This window comes from Panthera leo, chromosome B3 (assembly GCF_018350215.1).
Source record: "Panthera leo isolate Ple1 chromosome B3, P.leo_Ple1_pat1.1, whole genome shotgun sequence".
Classification (NCBI taxonomy): Eukaryota; Metazoa; Chordata; class Mammalia; order Carnivora; family Felidae; genus Panthera; species Panthera leo.
Window position 1 is genome coordinate 95,588,563 of NC_056684.1, and position 24,890 is coordinate 95,613,452.

Consider the following 24,890-nt stretch of genomic DNA (forward strand, 5'->3'; position numbering starts at 1 on the left):
ATCAAATATTTTGATTTATTGGCAAAAAGATGCTTATAATACTAAGAAATTATGACTTGATGTCTGTAGAAACTATAGTAAGGTGTCAGTATCCACTCTCAATCTTGATATTAAAGTCTTTTCCCTGTTTTCCTTTATTAGTATTGTTAGTGATTTGTCAATTTTACTAGTTTTTTAAAAGAAACAGCTTTTGTTTTAATGGATTTTCTCTATTCTTTTTGTTTTCTATTTCTTTTATTTTCACTCTTTATTACTTTTATTTCCACTTACATGTATTGCTGTTGTTAAATAGTTGCTTAAGATGTATTATGGATGGAATGTTTGTGTCCCTGCCAAATTCATAGGTTAAAATATTAGCCTCCCTTCCCACACTGTGATGGTATCATGAGGTGGGGTCTTGGGGTAGTGATTAGGTCATGAAGTGAAGCCCCACGAAGGGGATTTGCACCCTTATAAGAGACATAAGAGCTTGTTTCTCTCTCTCGGCTGTCTCTACCATGTGAGGATACAAGGAGAAGATGGCTGTTGGCAAACCAGGAAGTAAGCTTTCCCCAAGAACTGAATCTGCTGGGCCTTGATCGTGGACTTCCTAGCCTCTAGAACTATGGGAAATAAATGTTGGTAGTTTGGAATAGCAGCCCAAATTGACTAAGACCAAGTGGGAGTTTAGATACTTGATTTTAGACATTTCTTCTCATCCGATAAACATTTGAAGGTATAATCTTACTGGCAGAAACTCACTAATAGCCTGAAACTCAGAACAGGGACACTGTGAGTGGTCAAAGAACTCAGTCTCAATTTCCAACAGGGCAGAGGTTGTAGGATAAGTTAACTGTATTTATTATGTATGTATTTGGGAGTGAGGTGGCAGGCAGTTGACTGATGCAGGGATTCTTAACAGGGTTAGTTTTGCAAAGTGCAGAGAAGCAAAGGCCTCAAGTCATGTGGGCCTACAATAAAACTAACGAGCAAGCAAACAAAATATGGATACCTTCCTCAGTCATAAAAGAAACCTCTAATGCAGTTAATTCCTATTACTCCCAGACAACTAGCCCTCTTAGCTGGCAAAATAAATTATCACAAGTGAAGTCTTTCTGCTTTTCCATTTAGAAGGGCCTGAAAGTTTTTAATATAAACCAATACAACTTGGACATAAATTATTTTACTTTCTCCAGACGTTACACAGACACAGGGAAAGCAAATATGTGAACTTTACCAGATATGTGAAAGGACCAGAAGACTCTAAGGAATCAGTTCAGATTCTCCAAGTAAGCCTGAGCCTGATAAAAATATTTCATTCAAATTTAAGCTGTTTTAAAATGAACTACTATGTGTGCATATAATAGAACTAAAAATCTATTTCAATTTTTGAAGAAAAAATAAATTTTCTGACTGTCAAACAGAGGAGTTTAATGTACACCCAACAAAAATTCTGTTTCAGATATGTTGAAAAATATGTTGATGAAGAATCTAGACCCAAGAAAAAAGTGTCATTGAATGTCACAATAACAGCTGAAATGATTAAAGAGAAAATTTAGATATCATATCTTAGCCAGGAAGAATTTGTATCATTCCTATCACTTGGAAGGATTTTAAAGTGGTTAAATGTTCCTACAATTATTTGAGATACACTTTTTAAATGATTATTGTGGGGATTTTTATTCCCGGGCGATGTGGGCTGGGGAAACCTAGGTGAATATTTATCAACAATCTTTGCACGTTTTGATCCAAGTTTCTTTTTTTAATTTTTTAAATGTTTATTTTTAAGAGAGAAAGACAGTGTGAGCAGGGCAGGAGCAGAGAGAGAAGGAGACACAGAATCTGAACCAGACTCTAGGCTCTGAGATGTCAGCACAGAGCCTGATCCTGGGCTCCAACTGACAAGCCTTTGAGCCCGGAACTTATTACCTGAGCAGAAGTCAGCTACTTAACAGATTGAGCCACCCAGGCACTGCTCAATGCAAGTTTTAATCTTTTTTACCATTTCATTTTACCTATTAGGTAAAGGAAATTAAGCCTTTACCTTTTACTTATTAGGTAAAGGAAATTAAGCCTTTTCCAACAGGCAAAAATGTTAATATTCAAATTCAATAAACATCAATAATTTCAGATCTGGTATAACATTCTTCTGTGAAGTACAAACTGAATTGTGGCTCCAGAATATAAAAAGTGGGTGAAAGTGCAGGCTGTCATATCCTGTTTTACAGAAAGGACAGTTCATGTTTGTCTTAGAATTGGTACTTGCTCCTGAACAGAATTGGTGCCACCTAATTAGTCTTTTTTTTTTTTTTTTTAGGAAAATTCAAAATATCATATATTGAGAAGTATATACAATAGAAAGTAACAGAATTATTGCATTTTTAGGGAAAGCTGCATGGGAAAATAGTAGTTAAGCTGGTTAGAAGGGGAATGATTTAATGAAATAGCGTGTTGTCCTGAAGAGTTCACTACAAGAGAGCCATGCTGAGAAAACTGCAGGCTCCCAACTTAGCTTGTGGCTGTTCCTATGAATCAAGGCCCTCTCCCTGAACTGTGTGACTCATAAAGTCAGCATTATCACTGGGTTCTAACATTCAAAGGAAAACAAAGTCTTTTATTTAAAAAAAGGGTGGGGGGAGCAGAACTACATAGGAAAATTCAGTATACATTAAATTGAAATTTTATTTCATTCACTCTATGTACTTTAACAGGTTTTGCTATTAAAATGGTAGGTTTTTCTTTTTTTCTTATTTATTTGCTCACCTGTGTAGTGGTTTATCTAAAGATGTATATTTTGCCATCATTTCTTTTCTGAGCTTTTCACAGTTTTAATGTATTAGCAACTCTAATTTGGCCATCTGAGCTCTTGATCTAAGGGGAATAAAAGAAGGAAACTAGCCCTTAGTGAGGCTGATGGTTGGGCTGTTTAATAAGTCAGCTATCTTTTACCTTATCTTTAATTATTCAATCCTCAAAACCACCCCAAACTTAATGATAAACAACCACAACCATTGTATTACACTCGCATGTTCTCTGGAACAAGAATTCAGGAAGGATATGGATGTGGACTTTTCTTTGTTTTATGATGTCTAAGGCCTCAGTGCCTTTCTAGTTGAATAGCAGGAGTGATTTTAACTGCTGGGGCAACTCACCTGGGGGCTTCACTCAAATGTGTGACTCCTGGGCTGCAGTGAGTCAAAGTCTAGGCTAGTTGGAGGCTATCTACTGGAGATTCCGAGTGTGACCTCTTCATGAGACCGGCTTCCAGCGAGCATGGAACCAGCATTCCAAGGGACCCAGGCAGAAGCTATAAGCCTCTTTCTAATCCAGTCTCCAGAGTCTTATAGTGTCACTTCTGTTGTATGATATTGGTGACAAGCAAGTCACTAGGGCCAGCCAATATTCAAGGGGAGGGGGACGAACCTCTATCAATCTCCTGAAGGTGGAGTGGCAAAGTCACACTGCAAAAGAGCACGTGTGTTGTGAGATTCTGTTGTAACCACATTTGGAAAGTAAAATTGACTAAATAAAATATCATGATTTTAATTGTTACAAATGCTGAAAAGAACCACTGAGCAATGGACTTACGACCGCCACCAGTGCTGTTTTTCATTCCAAAGCCCATGTGCTTCTACTGTATTAGATACTTAATTTGTGTTATGCACACAGACTTATTTCTATATAATTTTTGTGGTATGATTTTGTCACACTTCTTGTGGAATAGATTATTATTTCTTCAATTGGCATTAATTATTTTATTGTGTTGTGTATCCTTAGATTCAAAAAATTTAAAAATTGCCTTATTTTATCAATAAAGATAAAAGTAGAATTAAAAAAAAATTTGGAAGTTCAGTTTAATGGACAAAGTACCTTATTTTCAAAAATTGCTAGCCTGTTGGATTCTTAATGGTAGCCAGGTCCAGGGACTGTTAGCTCTGCATTGAAAAAGAAAGTTATGGTAATGTAAGGAAGATTTCTACTAAGTTCCTATATCATCTTTCATCCCCTGTCCTCCGATTTCAACAAGAGCCTCAAAATCATATAATGTACATCTATCTTATAATTTATACCACGTAGTTGTTTTCATGGTAAATAGCACTAGAGGTTTATAGGCCAGCTCTTTAATTTTTGTCTCGCCTTACCATCACCCACCACCCTTCTAGCAGATTTTCACTTGTCTATTCTGATTCCGTTAGTCCATTCCTTTGAAGGCAATAAGGAATATGCTTTGTCCATTGAATTTCATCTTTCTTCTCCCATGTTGCACTGATCAGGCAGTGAAGTGAGTGCCTGGACCTGATGAAAGGTACCTAAGAGCTTCCAACTGGTACAATATTTTTGGTTCCAGTCCTTGATAGCGTATGGAGCATTGGCTTCAGTCACTAGGTATTTGGGGCCAAACCCAGAATATGCACCAATACATTTAAGTCCACCTGGAACAAAAGGTAAAGGCCCAGTACCTATTTGCCAGTTATGTGCTTGACATTCACCACTGGGAATGGCAAACTGCAGGTTCTATCTTTCCTGTTAGAAAACAGAGCAAGTTTTATTAAACATTTGAGTTTCAGAGGAGCCAGCAATATATGTCACTTTTACTTTTTTGCCCAATTGTGTACTTAACATTCCCCTCCCGCCCCCAGGAAGCATATGGATGGCTCTTACTTTATCTGATCTGATCATATCTGCTTTTTAAATATGATGGTTGGATACTATTTCCCTTTAAAGTAACTATCAGTATGATTATACTGAAATCTATAATCTTACTATTTGTTCTCTGTTCATCTTATAGATTCTTTGTTTCCTTTTTTTATTTTTCTGGATCAATTGAATACCTTTTATGATTGCATGTACCTCTGTTGGATGATAAGCTATAACTCCTGTTTTGTTATATTTGTGGTTGTTTTAAGGTATACCCTATGTATCTTTAACTTATTGCAGTCAACCGTCAATTTATATTATTCCACTTTATAAATATTATGAAGTCTTATAAGAGAAACTTTTTTTCCTTCTCTCCTAGGGTTTTTGGCTCTTATTGTCATTCATTTTAGTTTTTTATATGTTTATGTCCTATGATACATGGTGCCTGTTTTTGTTAATCATCTTAACATTAAAAAATATTAGTAAAAAAACCCCTTCCATTTCTATTTATATCATTACCATTTTCAATACTCTTTATTCCTGTGTTTTGATCTATATTTTCATCTGGTATAATTTTCTTTTTGCATAAAGAACTTCCTTTAATATTTCTTATAGTGCAGACCTGCTAGAGATTAATTATTTTAGCTTTTGAATATCAAAAATGTCCCTTAATTTAGCTGTGTGTGTGTGTGTGTGTGTGTGTGTGTGTGTGTGTGTGTGTTTGAGAGAGGGAGAGCATGTGCACACAAGTGGGGCAGGGGCAGATAGAAAGTGAGAGGGGTGGAGGGTGCCTGGGTGGCTCAGTTGGTTAAGCGTCGGACTTCAGCTCAGGTCATGATCTCTCAGTTTGTTAGTTTGAGCCCTGCATCGGTCTCTGTGCTGACAGCTCAGAGCCTGGAGCCTGCTTGGGATTCTGTCTCCCTCTCTCTCTCTGCCCCTCCCCTGCTCATGCTCTGTCTCTCTCTGTCTCTCAGGAATGAATAAATGTTAAAAAAAAAAAAAATTTAAAAAAAAAAGAGAGAGAGAGAGAGGGAGAGAGAGATATTCCCAACCAGGCTCTGTGCTGTCAGTGCAAAGCCTTCCCTGGGGCTCAATATCAGGAAACTTGAGATCATGACCTGAGCTAAGAAATTGAGACATTTAACTGATTGAGCCACCCAGGCACCCCTCAGCTTTGTTTTAGAAGGATTCACTGTATATAGAATTCCAGGTTTATGGAAATTGTTTCAGTATTTTAAAAATGCTACTTCATAATCTCCTTTTGTGTTTCCCACAAAGAATCTTCTGCTATTCTTATCTTTGTTTTTATGTACTTTGCATTTTTTCTTTCTTCCTGCCTTAAGATTTTCCCCAAACCACCAGTTTTGACTAATTTGGTTACTTGATTCTTTAAATGTCTAAATTTATAATTTTCTTCCCATTAAAAGATTGTTCACGTATTTTTCTCTTTAACATCCCCCTCCCCCATACTTTCTCCCTAAGAGACTCTAATTACACAATTTTTAGGCCATTTAAATTTGTCCCAGAACTCACAAATGCTGGGTTTATTTTTTTTCAGTATTTTTTAATATCTGTGTTTTATTTTGGGTTACTATGTCTCCAAGTTAATTCTTCTTTTCCTCTGCAGTGTCTAATCTATTAATTCCATTTAGTATTTTTTTTAAAACAGGCATTGAAATTTTCACCTTTATAAGCTTGGTTTTTAAAAACATCTTCCATATTTCTTCTAAACTTCTGAAAATATAGAATATAATTATTATAACTGTTTTAATATGCTTTGTTTATTTTTAACATGTATGTTAAATCTGAGTAGGATAATTTCAATTAATCCATTTATTTTGGGGATGTGGTGTGTGAATGTAAGTTCTGAATGTAAGTATAGGATATATACAACCATGAAGTAAATTCAATATTACTCAAAGGGCATCATATTGATCATGTTGAAGAGAAGATGAGATTACCTTGGTTACTTTTAGCAGACAGAAGTTTTCTTCTATTACAAAGTTTAGCAATCTATATTAAATCCAATTACTTTCTTTATTCTTAACTTATATAATAATCTGGCATGTGTGCATATATGTGTGTATACATGTGTTTACATGTGTTTATATCCCACTAGCTAGCATTGTGTCCAGAATATGGGTCTCAATGAACAATTTGTTCCAAAAATAAATATATACATGAATGAATGAATGAATGAATGCATGAATGAAGAGGAGAGAACTTGGCATATCCATTCAGTGTAGAAAAGCTGGGGGGAAAAATGTCCTTTCTTGGATGCTGGTTGAGAAAGCTAAGTTGAATAATCAGATTATAGAGTATATTTCTTCAAAAATGTGTATTAACCTATGTAAAAAGAAATGATTAAAAATATTGTATCATTTAATAAAAGAACTTTACTATAGGAACCATATGAAGTCTGGTGTTTTAGGGGACTCTTTGTCTTTATAATTCATAAGAAATTATGTTTTATGTGAATTGAACCTCATCTTGAATAAATGGACCTTGAAAATGTATTCCATTCAACACGTTCTGAAAATCAATCATACGTGAAATTGGTGCTCTGACAATATCCATGAAGATATAATCATATACGATTCACGTTTCAACAAAATCCTATTATTGTATACACTTTGAGACTAGAAGTGTTTATATCATCATTCAGGATTCTTATGTTAATAAAATATTGTTACCTCATGAATAATTTCTCAGAAAATATTTTTAAAAATCCTATTTTCTGAAGAGTAACTCAATATCTTCTGAGGCACATATTATGTCTTCTATTTTTGTATATAAGACTTCAATGTAAATTGTGATTTTTCCTCAGTCATTTGCCATTTGGATCAAGATAATTTTATTCAGAATTTTAAAATACAAAATTTATGAAAAATTCATTCTAAAATATACTAGTTTCTCAAATATATTAATTATCTGACATCCATATATATTTATATATTATTATAAAATTAAAAAGAATAGGAAATAATTTTGTATTATTTGTCAATTCTCAAATAGAATGAGAGATTGGACTATATACCCATTTTCATCATTTTATTTGACCATGTGGACTGCTAATTCAGCTCACCCAAAAGGGGGAAACAAGCTAAAAATAAATATTTGGAAACTAAATTATTCCAGTTAGTTTTCAGGATGGTTTATTTTCAGTGTCTTCCTTCCTTTACTTGCTTTGCAGACTGTCATCATTATCTCGTTCATGTCCAATATTGGGGTGCCTATGGCCAGAATACAGATAGAGGTTTGCATACTATATTTATAAATATTTGAAAGTTACAAATTAAAGCAGCAATTTATAATATAAAATATATTTTATCCTTCTACTTGATGAATATCTTCATAAAAACCGGGAAGTGCTGACTTGAATTTATACTGCTTAGACTCTTCAGAGTTCTACGCCAAAGTGTGAAGGAAGAACAGCTTCCAAATTTCTCTGACCTCCTGTGCCCCCACCAGGCATTTATTGTCCCAGGGCTTTACCCCCCATGCTCAATTCTTCTCCGCCCACCAGCAGTTGCCTCCTAGCTACCCTCAGGTTTAGAGGTATGCACGCCTTTGCAATAGTCAGAGTGTTCAGCAACAGTCCTTGGGGAGGAAATTCCAGGTTTCTAGACATCCTGCGTAGATCAAGAAGGGTACCAGGGGTTCAGGTGGGAATAGCATCTCCTGACACTTAAGATTGTTTATACTATAGAGAGGGACATGGTAAGACTCAGGGATGAAGGAAAGCTAGATCCAGACCTTCTAAAACACTGGCCCCAGGGCAGCTGGCCACCCATCTTCCCTGGGCCTAAAGGAAGCCCAGACTGTAATATACCTTAGACTTAACAATATTGTCAAATCACCTTCAATCTAGTGGTTATATTTGTTCTTCCAAATTATGACTACAGTTAAGAGGAAAAAAATTTTATCATTCATTATGAATAATTAAAATCGTTAGCTAAATATGTGCATTAACATAGACAATACATCTAATTTCAAAGCTGTGTCAAATATAATAAGCAAGTATCCAGGAAGGAAACAAAAAATGACATAAGTTGTAACAGGACATTTTTAGTTTACCAAGTATGTGGTAGTTAACTCTTAATGAAAATTGTAATATACTTTTCAAACAACCTAAGTTTGCAAAGCTACATGATCTAGAAATTGATGACCTATTTCTAAACAGGTACCTAATATACCACTATTTATTAACCATGTAATTTTACTTATATGTGAGAATGAATTATATTTTTATGTAATCCCATTGTATAAGTACGTTTTCTGATTTAATTTTACATTGATAAAGAATTATTTTGGGGCACCTGGCTGGCTTTGTCAGTAGAGCATACAACTCTTGATTTTAGGGTTGTGAACTTGGGTATAGAGATTACTTAAAAAATAAATTATTAAAGGTTATTTTCTTTTCCATGTTTCTAGTTTCAAGAGATAGTAGATAAGTTCTCTCAAAAATGTCTTTTCCTTATGTACTTTATTTCTTTATCTGGATTAGCTCTTCAAGTAGTAGTTTAAGATTTTCTTGTACAGCTGCTTGAAAAATGAGGAAAATAAATTTTGTTCAAAAGGTATCTTAGAATAACAGTTTATTCCAATGATACATGAAACCTTTTATCATGTTGAGCATATTAAATTCAATTGAAAAATAAGTATAGCACAAAAATGATTCATATGTCAAATGTGTAAACCACAATATGGAATTAATTACAAATAGGCTTTATGAAAGAAGATTTTCAGATCCATTAGAAAAGTACATTCAGCATATTACAGATAGCAGAGTAGAATCTTTCTTGAGAGCAACTCTATATCTGCAGAATATTGCCAGACTTTCAGAATAAGTGTGTGTGCATGTGTGTGTGTGTGTGTGTGTGTGTGTTTAACCACTATTCCACTAACACTTGGCATAGGTCAGTCATCTGCCTCCTAATGTATAGCTCTAAACCACACATCTCCATGCCCATTTTCCCAAGAAACAAAATCAATTATCTCAGCATATAAATTTCTCTGGAAATTTCTTAGGATTTGTGAGGTAAATCATGGAGTTCTGGAGACACAGATAGAGAAAGACTCCCAGACTCCTATTCTCTTAAATCTGTTTCACACAGAGATGTTCTACATTTATTTGTTAAATATTTTGAGTGTTCCTATGATTTCATTTGAAAAAAGTGTTCTATGTCTTAAAAATATTTTGCAACACCTGGATGAACATCATTAACTTGGATTTCAGCAGTTATTATGTAATTGTAAATCAATATTATCATATGATTATATGCATCATTATTTAAATACAGTTAAAACAAATATAACCAGTGTTTCTTCTCTTTGGTAATTTAAAGTAGAAACATCTACCTGGAAAAAATAAATAGAAATTCATACAAATCTTATCTCTAAAAGAAGAAAATAAAGACCTACTTTTTTATAATTTAAAAAAACACATATCTTTCAGAAGACAGATGGCTAAGAAGATATTAGAAGATGCATAAATTAAACAAAATTGATTGATAAACCTAATAAATACTCATTGGGGGCTAACCTGAAATTTTCAGAGGAAACTAACAATGCATGAATCATTATTTATACCCCCTTCTTTAAATGAGATGAGAGATCTCTCCTATGTTTAGAGTGTTGTATCTGTGAGTCTTTCTACGAAATGAACTGTAGAATTTTTAATACACAATTAGCAAATTGGCAAATATTTTGGATCAATTAAACAATCATATTGAACTAGTTGGTGCTGATTCATAATTGGAACTCAAAAAGGAGCCAGCTTTGTATTCAGAAATAAGTGTACATGAGTAAGAGTAAAGATTTTTCATAAAATGGTTTAAATGGCTTAATGCAATTTAGGATCATATTCTGACTTTTATTATGTGTCTGTTAGAGAAGAAAACATTAGCATACATTAGGCTAGTAATTATTATGATCTCTTCTAATATTAATGATTGATAAGCCTAATAAATACTGATTGAGGGCTAACCTGAAATTTTCAGAGGAAACTAACAACGCATGAATCATTATTTGTACCCCCTTCTAATATTAATGATTAATTCTATACACAACTTTTACAAGCAATGGTAGAATTCTGCTTTAGGAAAACCCATATGGTACTTAAAAATCATATGGTACTTAAAGTTTCATATTTTTCATCTTATCTTGCTTGAAAAATTAATTCATAATACCTACCCTATGAGGATTGTCAGCAAGATTGACAATACGCTGAAGAACAGAAAACAAAGAAGAGTAAAAAAATAGCAGATTGTCAAGTTCAAGGAAACTGATATAGGGATCAATCTTTTTCTTTCTTTCTTTCTTTCTTTCTTTCTTTCTTTCTTTCTTTCTAGGGATCACTCTTAACATTAGCTTTATTGATGGTCTGGAAAGTGATGCCAATGGAGACTAAATGTTCAAGTAATTAATGATTAATGATATAAAAGAGAGAAAAACATACCTTGAAAGTAAAAGAGAAAGAAAGAAAGAAAGAAGAAAGAAAAAGAAAGAAAGAATTACCCAAGAATCAATTGTTCATCATATGGAATATACTTCTACATTGTTTAAAATAAAATATAGATAGGCAATGGTATAAAGTAAGAAAAGGTATAGATAAGCTATAGAGGAGATGTGTCAAATTCCATTTGGTACTATAGATTGGTTATCTAACTATTGAGTATATACTCAGGTAATACTTTCCTGTTATTTCTAGAAAAGACAATTCCTTCTTAGTAATATGATATTCTTTGTAAACAATAAGAAATACTATTCCAAATGGAAAATACTTGTTATCAAATAAGGAAGTATTTATATACATTTCCACTATATTCTATTTTATTTTTTTTAAATTTAAATTTATTTATTTATTTATTTATTTATTTATTTATTTATTTATTTATTTATAAAGAGAGAGTACATGGGGTAGGGACAGAGGGAGAGGGAGAGAGACTTCCTAACAGGCTCCATGCTGACACAGTGCAGAGCCTGATCCGTGGCTCGAACTCATGAATCATGAGATCAGGAGCTGAGCCGAAATCAAGAGTTGGATGTTTAACCAATTGAGGCACCAAGGACCTCTATATTCCATTTTCTTAAAATACCATGTAAGATATGTACTAAAAATGTGGAAATATGTAACTCACTACCATTTCCTTCTATAATTGTCATTTAAAAACTTTCATATCTGCATTAGTGGGAAATCAGATTTTTTACAGTGGAAGAAAACACAGATTTATCATAAATTCCACATGTAGAAACAAACCTGTCACTACTTCATTTTTGAATAATTTACAGTTTTAATAAGCATTAAGTTTTTGCCTATTTATTGTGAAAGCATAGCATAACTGTTAGTGTGAGGCTTATTTAAAATAACATGTTCAGGGTACCTGGATGACTCAGTCAGAAGAGCATGCAACTCTTCATCTCAGGATCTTGGGTTCAAGTCCCATATTGGGTGTAGAGATTACTTAAAAATAAATTTTAAAAAATGTTCATTTTATTGTCTACCTTTTTATATTGATGGATATACTTAATCATATAATATACTCATAAGCAGGTCAAAAATAAGAATATATTGTCCTTTATAATGTCTAAGATTATTGTTCAGTAATTTAAAAACATATTTTGCTCTGATGCACATGTTTTCTGAAGTTCTCAGGGTGACAAATAGTATGCCTAAGAACTAAACAAAATAAAACAAAACCTTAGTATCCTAAAAGTAGGGTGGTCAGGACACCTGAAGGAGATGGAAGAGATGAGGAAGGTAGATTTTGGAGTTTTGAGGAAAAAGCAGGGAAACATTGTGGCTAGAGAACACTATGAATGGAGCAGAGTTGGCAAAAGAGAGATGCCTCAAGAGAGAGAGCCAGACAGGTAATAGAATAATAAGTACATTTAAGAGAATTTTCTATACCATTGAAAAAATTTTACTTCTCTCAATGCAATGGAAACTTACTGGAGTGTTTTAAGCAGGGACAAGGTCTGATGTAAGTTTGGAAAAGAATGTCTGTAGCTGTTGTTTTGAGAATAGACTATGTGCTGAGGAAAGGGAGAGGCAGAAATACCACATAGGATGCTACTGGGATAAGTAGAAAATGCGTCTGAACAGTAAAGGTGGAAGTTGTGTCATCTGATTCTGACAATAGTATGACGATAGAATTTGTTGAAAGTTTGGATATATATGTGAAAGAAAAATCACAGGAGTAATGGCTGACTCCAAGGTATTTTACCTAAATAATTAGAAAGGTGGAGTTTCCTTTTACCAAGATATTGACAACTAGGGAAGAAGGCATAATTTTGGAGGGAAGACCATGATTTCTTTTGTGCACATATTAAGTTTGAGATTTATATTAGACTTAAAAAAGGAGATGTTGACACAGAAGTTTGACGCATGGGCATTCATATTGGAGGAGAGGTCCTGCGTATATACATTTTATGACCAATACATGCCTATTGATTTTTGTTTTGTACTACTCATTTAACATTATTTATCCTTTTCATTCCTTCCTTCATTCCCTTTTTTTCCTTCTGGACCATTTCTTCCTTCCTGCAGAATTCACTCAAGTGGGTTTTTGTTTGTCTGTTTGTTAGCTTTTAGTGGGAGTTTTCTGGCAAAAAAAAAAAAAAAAATCTTTGTTTTTATTTAGTTAGTCATAAATGTATTAATTCACCTATAGTTTTAACGATTATTTCACTGATCATGCACTTTTTAGATTGGCAATTATTTTCTTTCTGTATTATAAAGTGCCATTCCATTATCTTTTGGCTGTCATATTTCTATTAAGAAATTTCTATGAGGTGTTTTATATTTGAACTTATTGTTTCTTTGACGATAATACAAGCATTCTTCATTCTTTGTGCTTCACTTTATTCCACTTCACAGATATTGTATTTTTTACACATAAAAGGTTTGTGGCAATCCTGTGTTAAGCAAGTCTATAAGAATCACTTTTCCAACAGCATTTTCTCACTGCATGTCTCTGTAGTGTTTTGGTAATTCTCACAGTATTCTAACTCTTTCATTATTATTATTATATTTGTTATGGTGATCTATGATCAATGATCATTGATGTTACCATTGTAATTGTTTTGGATACCACCATTAAGATGTTGAACTTAATCATTAATGTGTGTGTTCTAACAGCTCCGCTGACCTGCCCTCTCTCCATCTCTCTCTGTCTCCTCAGACTTCCCTATTGCCTGAGAAACAACAATATTGAAATGAGGCCAATTAATAATCCTACAATAGCCTGTAAGTGTTTAAGTGAAATAGACTTGCAAATCTGTCACTTGCAATCAAAAGCTAGAAATGATTAAGCTTAGTGAGGAAGGCATGTCAAAAGCCAAGATAGGTAAACAGCTAGCCCTCTTGTGCCAAACAGTTAGCCAAGCTGTGAATGCAAAGGAAAAATTCTTGAGGGAAATTAAAAGTTCCAGTAAACACACACATGATAAAAAAGTGAAACAGCCTTGTTGCTGATATAAAGTTATTGTGTCTGAATAGAAGATCAAACTAGCCACAACATTAAGTCAGAGCCTAATCCAGAGCAAGGCCCCAACTCTCTCTCTCTCTCTCTCTGTTTTAGAGAAAGACAGGGAGAGGGACAGAGTGAGAGAAAGAGAGAATCTTAAACAGACTCCATGCTCAGCACAGAGCCCAACGTGGGGCTTGATCCCATGACCCTGGGATCATCATCTGAGCAAAAATCAAGAGTAGGACACTCAACTGACTGAGCCGCTCAGGTACACCAAGGCACCAACTCTCCTGAATTCTATGAAGGCTGAGAGCAGTGAGGAAGATGCAGAAGGCAAATTTGAATCTAGCAAAGGTTGGTTCATGAAGTTTAAGAGGCTGTCTCTATAACATTACAGAACAGGGCAAAGTAGCACATGTTTATGTAGAAGCAGCAGCAAATTATTTAAAAGATCTAGCTAATTGAGAGAGGTGGCTACACTAAACAAATTTTCAGTCTAATTTTGCTGAATGTTTTAAGCGCACTGTTGAGACCTACTGCTCAGAAAAAAGATTCCTTTCAACATATGCTGCTCACTGACAATGTACCTGGTCACCCAAGAGCCCACTGAAGATACACAATGAGATTATTAATGTTGTTTTCATAACTACTAACACAGCATCCATTTTGTAGCCCATGGATTAAGGAATCATTTTGATTTCAAGTCAGATTATTTATGAAACATGTTAGTCTATAGCTTCTATATAAAATGATTCCTCTGATGAAACTAAGCAAAGAATATTGAAAACCTTCTGGAAAAGATTTACCATTCTAGATGCTGTCAAGAACATTCATGATTCATTGGAAGAGGTCAAATTACGAACATTAAAGGAGTTTAGAAGCAGTTAACTCCAAGCCTCATGGATGACTTTGAGGGGTTTAAGACTTCAGTGGAGGAAGTAACTGCAGATGTGGTGGAAATGCGAGAGAACTAGAATTGGAAGTGGAGCCTAAAGATGTGATACAATTGCTGCAATCTCATGATAAAAGTTGAACAGATGAGGTGTTGCTTCATATAGATGAACAAAGACATTAGTGTCTTGTGATGGAATCTACTGGTAAAGACGCTGTGAAGATTGTGGAAATGACAACAGAGGATTTAGAATATGACATAAACTTAGTTGATGAAGCAGCAGCAGCAGGGTTTGAGTAGATTGACTCCAATTTTGGAAAAAGTTCTATTGTGGGTGAAATGCTATCAAACAGCATTACATGCCACAGAAAAATCATTTATGAAAAGAAGTCAATGGATGTGGCAAACTTTATTGTCTTGTTTTAAGAAATTGCCACCATCACCCCAACCTTCAGCAACCGCCACCACTGATTAGTCAGCAGCTATCAACTCTGAGGCACGGCTGTCCATGAGCAGAAAGGTTAGGGCTCACTGAAAGCTCAGATGATGGTTGGCATTTTTGTTTTTAGCAATAAAGTATCTTTAATTAAGTTATATGCATTGCTTATTCAGACATTGTTATTGCACACTTAATAGACTACAGTATAGTATAAACATAACTTTATATTAACTGGGAAACCAAAAAAGAAAACATCACGTGACGAGCTTTATTGTAACATTCACTTTATTGCAGTGGTCTGGAACTGAGCCAGCGATATCTGTAAGGTGTGTTTGGGCATAGATTTTTCTTGGTGCTTTGATATTTTCTGTTTGCCTTTGGTTTTAGCATATACTCTGATGCATATTGGAATGGTTTTCTTTGTATTTATCCTTCTTGAAACTTCCAGAGCTTCTTGAATCTGTGGATTGATGTCTTTCATGATTTCTGGAACATTTTTTGTCTTCATAAATTTCTTTTGATCTACTTCTATGTACATAAAATTTTTATTATAGCCAACAAATTTCTTACAGCTTTTCTGTTAATTCTTTTTTGCTTTTTTTTTTAACTGCTATTTCAATATATTCTCTTGTTCTGACTTCTTGTTTTTAAATGTACTACAGTTGACCCTTGAACAATGTTGGTGGCGTAATAGTCATGACCTCTATGCACTGTGAAAAGTTCCCATGTAAATTTTGACACCTCAAATACTTAACTAATAGCCCACTATTGACCAGAAGTCATAATGATAATATAAGTAGTTGATTAATGCATATTTTATATGTTATGTGTATTATATTCTGTATTCTTATAATAAGGTAAGCTCAAGAAATGAAAATGCTATTAAGAAAATTGTAAGGAACAGAAAAGAGATTTACAGTACACATCAGTTACAGTATAAATGCACTATAATACAAAACTGTATTTATTGAAAAGAAATCCACATATAAGAAAACCCATGCAGCTCAAACTTAGGTCATTCAAAGATCAACTGTACTTTGCTCTAGTTAAATGCTGTTAGTTCTATCTGCTGAGTTCTTAATTCAAAATATTTTTAGTTCTAACATTTTCACTTGACTGTGTTTTATTAATTGCAATTTGTTGGTGAAATTAGATGCTTAATGAGACTAGTTTCTATGTTTCAAGGCAGTATTTAGATGCCAAGAACCTTGGCAGGGGATGGGGGCACACAAAAGTCTCAAGCACTGTGTTGAACACATGAATCAATACTTGATGAATGTTACTAGTGTTACTATTACTGAATTTTGCTGATACAGGATCCATGCTTTCACTTCCATGTTCTCTTTATAGCTGCTGTATTTTGTGTCTTGGGTATGTGATTAGATTTACTTAACTGTGACTTCTTTCAGTCAAGAGAGGGTAACAGGGACAAAGTTTATCTACCTGCCTGTATTAGTCTGCTTGTGCTGCTACAACAAAATATCTCAATCTGCATGGTTTAAGCAACAGAAACTTATTTTTTCATAATTCTGGATGCCAGAAGTCTACAATTTGGTTTTTGATGGGGGCTCTCTTTCTGACTTGTAGACAGCCACCTTTTCACTGTGTCGTCACATTGCCTTTCCTCTGTGCACCTTCTCCTCTGCAGAAGGAGGGAGAGAGAGAGAGTGCTCTGATGTTTATTCTTATAAGGACATGAATCCTGTCAGACCAAAGCTCCAGTCTCAGGGCCTCATTCAACCTTAATTACTTCCTTAGAGACCCAGGTCCCAATATAGCCACACTAAGGACTTAAATATGTGAATTTTAGCAGCACATTCAGTCTATAGAACTGTCTAAAACAATCTAAAAAACAAAAAAAATGTATGAAACAATGGTTCTCAAGACATTGAACATAGGCAACAACAAACCACAATCTCTTGGAGATGGGAAACAGGTAAGGATCAGCCCTTTAGCCATTTTCATTGCTCTAGTTTACTGCCTAAAGAGAGAGAGCAGATGTTGACACAGCAAAAGTAAGTAAGATGGAGGTTGCTTGTCTCCTTGAGTATAGGAGATAGACCTGGGATCTGGGGAAGGCCAAGATGGCTAGAGTTTGCGGGGCAGAGTACCAAAAAGGACAGTCGCACAGACAGAGAAATTCAGAGATGCCAATACCCCATGAGTATTTGAGCACTGATCAGTGTGTGCATGTGAGGAAACCACCCAAAGCTGGGGAATAATTGCCAATAATCAATAAAAAGAATGATATTCAGAGTTCACTTGTGCCCAAAAATAGTGCTTTTCCTCACAAGTCAGGTTGGGTAATTTCATAATTCATTGGGCCTACTATAGAGTGCTTAGAAGTAGGAAAAAATGATTTCTCAAATATATGCTGCCATGGTCCCATCCAAAAAAAGTTTAAAAACTAGGTCCCCAATGATTATATTGTTTCCAAATAACTTAACTGTATCCCAGAATAAATCTCAAAAATATTCAGAGGTATACAAAAATGTCCAGTGCCCAATAAAGCAAAATTTACCGTGTCCATCATGCAATGAAAAGTTACAGGCATGCAAAAAACAAAGCAAAAAATTATAATCCTCACATGGAGAACTATCTGCCAAAATCGTAACAATGATAGCATTAGAAGAAAAGGTCTTTAAAACAGTATGACTATATTTTATATGTTCAGGAAGGTTGAGGAGTAATTGAACATGTTAAGTAGAGAAATGGAAGATTAAACTGAATTTTTAAAGATAAAAACTACTATGGGTGAGATAAAATATATACTGCATACAATTAGTGGGAAATTAGACATTGTAGAAGAAAAGGCTAGGGAAGTTGGAAACAGCAGCGTAACCAATCTAACATGAAACTCACAGAGAAACAAGACTGAAAAAAGAACAGAAATCAGTGAGCTGTGGGACAAACTGAAATCAGTATTTCAAGGTGAAGCGCTGTGAGAGGGCACTTGAAGGAAAAGAGGTGCTCTGGACTTTATTAAATGGAAACAATCGCCAAAGTTTTGTAGCATATATTAGGCTTGGCATTTTCATTGATGACACAATTGAGTTAGAAACGGTAATCACAAGCTGACATTCATGCTGTTCTTCTGCTGGTTTTTGTGGCTACCCTATGTCTGTTGTTCCTATGTCTGTTGTCAGCACACTTCTGGTGTGCTGACAGGGTTCAATTTCTCATACCTTCTGAATTTCAAGTTCTGCAAATTATCATTTCCATTACGCTCAGAATTTTCATATATTTTTCATAATATGGTGAAGCCATTAGCACAGTGTTTGACATGTGCTTAAATATTTGATGAATGTTATTTTATATTTTTAGTACAATCCTCCTGAAAATAATCAAGTTGTTAGATATATTGTATTCCAATACAATAATTTACAACGAATGATTTGAACTAGTGTTTTATTAAATCATGGTAAACATGTGTTTGGCAGACTTCTTGAGTTAAGGTGTAGCTATATCCAATGAAACTGTTTCAATTGACCAAATGATTTGAATTCCACCTGCAATGGGGGCATTGGATGATGCTGTAGCCTATTATTTTTGATATACAGGTAGACAAAATAAGCATTTTAGAGTTGTTTTTTCTTTTGTCCCTAGAGATGGATACATCAATTTGTATCTGGGACGGCACAGTCCTCATTTAAGGCAAATTACCTGAATAGACTTTGGAGTTAGTCACTTGTTAGGGATACAGTTAACCAGAAATTAATATGGATACCAGAGGAAGGGGTAGGTGTGCTGGAGTTATATGTCTCAGGATGTTTGATTTATTTGTAGTGGAGTAGAGTGAGAAAGTAGGAGAAATGCATTTTTGTGTGTGTTGAATGGAGACTTTATTTTTGTAGTGAGTGGGTGGTTTTGGTTCCTGATTTTTATTCATGAGTGGTTTTTATTGTTGAGTTTTACTGGGAGAGTTACTTGCGGAAGATGAGAAGCCGAGACAAGAAGCAGAAAAACTCACTTTTCATGAGCAATTTCTGAGATTTGGGGTCGAAATATTGTGGGTTGTAATACATATAAACAATTTTAGCTCCCAGTTGAAGAGAGAGCCGTCTTCTCTTTCTCTGCTCAGAAACTGGCATTGCTTTTGCATCACAGACTGGGAAGTTTTGAGGTATCACGAGAAACCTCTCTGGCAAGGATGTTACTTACATCTGGATTCAGAGTCCAGAGTGTTCACCTTTACACTGTGGACCCACAACGTATGTCCAAAGAAACTCCATTGGCAGGTGGAAATTGGCAATTCACTTAGAGTGATGGAAGGGCCAATGGGCAATGGGGAAGGGAGAGCTGGGCAAAGGGAGACCGTGAGTTGCAGCCACCGGGGACTTACTACACTATAAAAATAAGTGACACTTTCCTTGGTCGACTCCCAGGAATAATGAGAGAGTATCCGGTTTTGCTGAGAAGTTTGAAATGCCGCTATTATGAGAGCAGAACGAGCTGTTATAAATGGAAATATGACTTTATGTTTATTCACAGTTTGGTGAGGCCTGAATATTTGGGCCATTCATGATCTGCATTTCATAGCAGGAAAAGAACTAGGATCAACCAGCACTTTCCCATTTTTCGTGTGTGCGATCGATAAATAACCTTTATTAAATAAGGGTTGTTCTTGAGAGTACAAACACAAACAATCGCAGCTCAGTTATTTGCCAATTGTCTCTTGCTAAAGGCATTTATGTTTTGATGAAACCTGGTTAATATCAATATCAATAAAACAACTGGCTAAAGAGCAAAATAATATTGAAAATCTATCCACGGTGAATGTCATCCTAAATGTAGCCCATAGGCATGTTGCATACATAAATGTTCAAAAAGAGGAGAAAAGGGCAAAACTGGCTGCAGTGTGGATTTCGGTCTTAAAATTACATCACTCTGTTGTACACCTGAAACCATTTGCAGCAATGTGGATGGAACTGGGGGGTGTTACGCTAAGTGAAGTAAGTCAGACAGAGAAAGACAGATACTGAATGTTTTCACTCATATGTGGATCTTGAGAAACTTAACAGAAGACCAGGGGGTGGGGAGGGGAGGGGAAGGAAAAAAAAAAAAAAACGTTCCAGAGTGGGAGGGAGGCAAACCATAAGAGACTCTTAAGGACTGAGAACAAACTAAGGGTAGATGAGGGGGTGGGAGAGAGGGGAAAGAGTGATGGGCAGGGAGGAGGGCACTTGTTGGGATGAGCACCTGATGTTGTATGGAAACCAATTTGACAGTAAGTTATATTGAAAAAGGAAAATGAGATTATCCTAACTGGAGACTAATTAACCAGTTAATATGGGTGAACATGAGTTTCAGTTTTGAATTTTTTTTTAAATAAAAAATAATATAGTAAACAAAAAACTTTGAGAATTAACAGACATTTCATTGGAATTCCCACAGTAATAAGAAAATGGACTTTTCCAAAAGTTCACCATTTCTCACCGATATAAATGCTGCACTGGGCCTTTTAGGTTTTTCAAAATGTTGCATCTTGTCAAGGTACAGGATACAGGTTGCAATGCGTTCCCTCTTATACCTGGAGTTAGTTGAAGTTACAGTTCACCACTGTGCCTCTGACAGAAGCTCTCTCATTTTGCATCTGACATGTCACTTAACTTGCTCCCCAACCTAACAGGCTTTTCTCAAAAGAGTTTTAAAAACATAAGAAAGACACATTTCCTTGACAGAATTTGACCTCTCATTGTTTGGAGTTAGTCCCTCTTGCTTTCCCAAGTGGCTCATTTAAAGTGGTCAATTTGTACTTTGCACTGCCTTTCAGATAAATGTGCAAGAGTTAGAGGCACATGTAAGTATCTGGATTTTTTGGTGATGCTTTTAAAAAAATATGATAAGATAAAATATGGCAGTAGCAGAGAGCTGTAATAGGCCCCTCTAATCTAAAAATATATAAGATTTTGGGGCGCCTGGGTGGCTCAGTCTGTTAAGCGGCCGACTTCAGCTCAGGTCATGATCTCGCAGTCCGTGAGTTCCAGCCTGGCATCAGGCTCTGTGCTGACAGCTCAGAGCCTGGAGCCTGTTTCAGATTCTGTGTCTCCCTCTCTCTGACCCTCCCCCGTTCATGCTTTGTCTCTCTCTGTCTCAAAAATAAATAAACGTTAAAAAAAAATTAACAAAAAAAATATATATAAGATTTAACATGATTTGTGTTAGCCAGAATTTCCCTAAAAGAGGTAGCTTGTAAAATTATTTGCTACTTTTCGATTTAAATTGGGAGAAGGTCTCATTGTTAATTGTGGCCCACCATGTTTATTATGCATAATGAGGAAGTATAGTTTTCTTTGTAGCAAAAAGTATTAATAATTGATAAAACGTATCATGAGGAGCGTAGAATGTGTGTGTCTTACCCTGGAAACAAATGTGTCACCTGAATATATTAAAAATATGAGCTAAAATATTTAGATGGTAATACTCTTAAATATGTAAATCCAGTTCATCATCATTACTTATAAATCTATAGAAAGCTAATTTATTAAGAAACTGAATAAACTCTTGTTTTTTCTCTGATAGAAATAATCTTAAAATGAAATCATTGAAAATATATTCAGTTTCTGAAACATTTTTTTTTTTTCCCTCAAATGCTGTGTCAATGTTAAGACCAGTTTCAACCATGAGCAGCAAGCTTTCCAAGTGTTAAAGTAAATGAAATGGTAATTATTAAAAAAAAAAAAAAAAATCAAGGGATTCCTGAGTTTTCAGATTGTTTGGAGTTATTTTTGAAATCTTCAAAAGGTGATTCAAAAGAATGCTAGGTAATCGGGTATTTTTATGTGCTTAGACATAAATTCATTCTCAATGCTGTTTTTTTTCCAAAGTGTATAATTTGTTTATCCTTTTCTTTTTATTTCCATGTAAGAAAGTTTTCTGAGATCCTCAGAGCACTTTATCAGTATATCAATCTCTCAGTGTGTCTGCGGAATCCCTAGGGGTACCATTCCCTGGGTGGCAAGCAGATAGTCTAAGAACTTGAGCTGAATTTAAATCTGACTTATTAGACTGAAAAAGATTTGACAGAAGGGCAAAAATACAGCATGATTCTTTTTACATATCTTTTTGTTCAAAGAAATTAATATATATAAAAATATTAATCATTGCTAGCTATAAAGATAATAATGTTTTCTATATGTATTTTTAAGGTATTTGGTACAGCCTTTGAATAATTAAAAACATGACTTTGGTGTACATTACAAGAAAATTTTTAAAAAATTATTTTACTCCAAAGAATAAGGCTCTAAGTGTGATTCATTTATGTGATACTATGATAGGAAAAGATAGGATTCAGTAGGCAAAAAGGGAAAGATGAGGACCTGAGGTCCCTGGGTGGGGAAAAGCACACATTTGGGAACAATGCTGGGAGTGTCTGACCACAGCAAGCCCCCTCAGTCATAAGGTTCCTCTTAAGAATGAAACAGACCTCACTTACTCCCCCTCAGGTTTCCCTCAGGAATTTGACAAAAAACCTAAGTATGGCCTTAGGCCACCCCTCATACAATTAAATTGAGCCTATCAGGAATAGATGACCCAGCGCCTAGAGCTATCACGCCAATAAGGGTGGGATGTGAATGGGAACAGGGGGGCTCCTTGTTCACCTGGTGCTGGTAGCCAGGGGAGATTTTGTTCTTGGATCCCACGGCACTGGAACAACTGGAGAGGCAGTTCTTGGCAGGCTATCATTCCCAGAGCACTACACAGAAAACAGACTGAAATCCACCACCAGTCCTTCTACGAAAAAGGCCTGTTCACTTGTCCTGGAGCTGTAGCCTGAGGGGCAGACTTTAGGTGTGCCAGATATAGAAGCTATGGAGGTACTGTCAGGGGACAGAGTCTGGGGAAGGCAAATCAATAAAGAAATGTCAGCTTTAAATGACACATTAAAACAGATGGACTTAAAAGATACATACAAAACATCCCTATGCCAAAGAAGCAGAATACACATTCGTCACAAGTGCAGCAATGCAACATGGAGCATCCTCTAGGCTGGAGCATATGTTAGGCCACAAAAAAGTCTCAATAAATCTAAGAAAACTGAAATTTTTCAGTCATCTTTTCCAATCACAGTGGCTTGAGGCTAGAAATTAATTACAAGAAGGAAATTGGCAAAATCACAAATATGTGGAGATTGAACAACATAAACCAAAACAACCAATGGGTCAATGAAGAAATCAGAGGTGAGATAAAAACATAACTTGAAAATTAAATACCTCAAAAAATTAAAATTAGAAATACCATGTGATCTAGTAATTCCAAAACTGGGTATTTACCCAAAGAATATGAAAACACCAATATTCATTGCAGTATTATTTACAATAGCCAAGATATGGAAGCAACCCCAGTATCCATCCATAGATGAATGAATAGAGAAGATGTGGTGTTGTGTGTGTATGTATACGTGCACGCACACACACACACACACACACACACACACACACACACACACACACAGTGACATCCATACTCTTGAATTCCTATTATAGTAGTTGAGTATTTAGATCTTTGGCAGTGTTATTCTTTTGGCTTTTATTTTCTCCTCATCATACTGTGATTATATTGTTTTTGTGAAATCAGTGTTGAAAGCTTATGTTATTATGCCTATTCAAGTATTTTTCATAGGTAAACATTTTAGTGTGCTGTGATATAATTATTACTTTCTTGTTGGTTTAGCTAATAATTGACTTATTTTATAATTTATTCAATTTTCTTTGCAGTCACTACTAACTTTTTTAAAAAATAACTTTCAATATCATCTTAAAATAATTCTTCTACTTGGTTTATTCCAATTATGTAATTGATGGATGTATTAGTTTCCTAAAGCTGCCATAACAACTTATCACAAAGTGAATGGCTTAAGACACAAATTTCTTCTCTTACAATTCCGGTGTCTAGAAGTCCAAAATCAAGGTGTTAGCAGGGCCATGCCCCCTCTGAAACCTGTAGGGGAGAATCTTCCTTGCCTCTTCCTGGCTTTTGGTGTTTGGCTGGCAATCTTTGGTTTATCAGTTTGGTTCAATCTCTACCTCCTTCCTTGCATGGCTTTCCCTTCCCACCTCCGTCTGCCCTTCTTCCCCAACCTCCTGTGGTGTGTCTATGTTCCTGTGTTTCTACCCCTGTTCTTATAATGACATCTGGCATATTGGATTAAGGGCCCATCCTACATCTGTATAACCTCATCCTAACTAATTATGACTGAGACAACTCTCTTTCCAAATAAGGTCATATTCTGAGGTATTGGGGGTTAGGACTTTAATGTAATATTTTTAGAGAGGGAGGTGTCGCAATTCAGCCCATATGACAGTGGATCTTCTTTTCCCCTTTTGGAAACATTTCCATTTGAAATCTCAATTTTTTTTTTTTTTTCTATCTGAATTACTTTCTTTCAGCTTTATTGCACATTTTTCATTCTGGGAATTTTTTCTGCTGTTATCCTGGGGAATTCTCCATTGTCTTTCTCCTGAGTTGG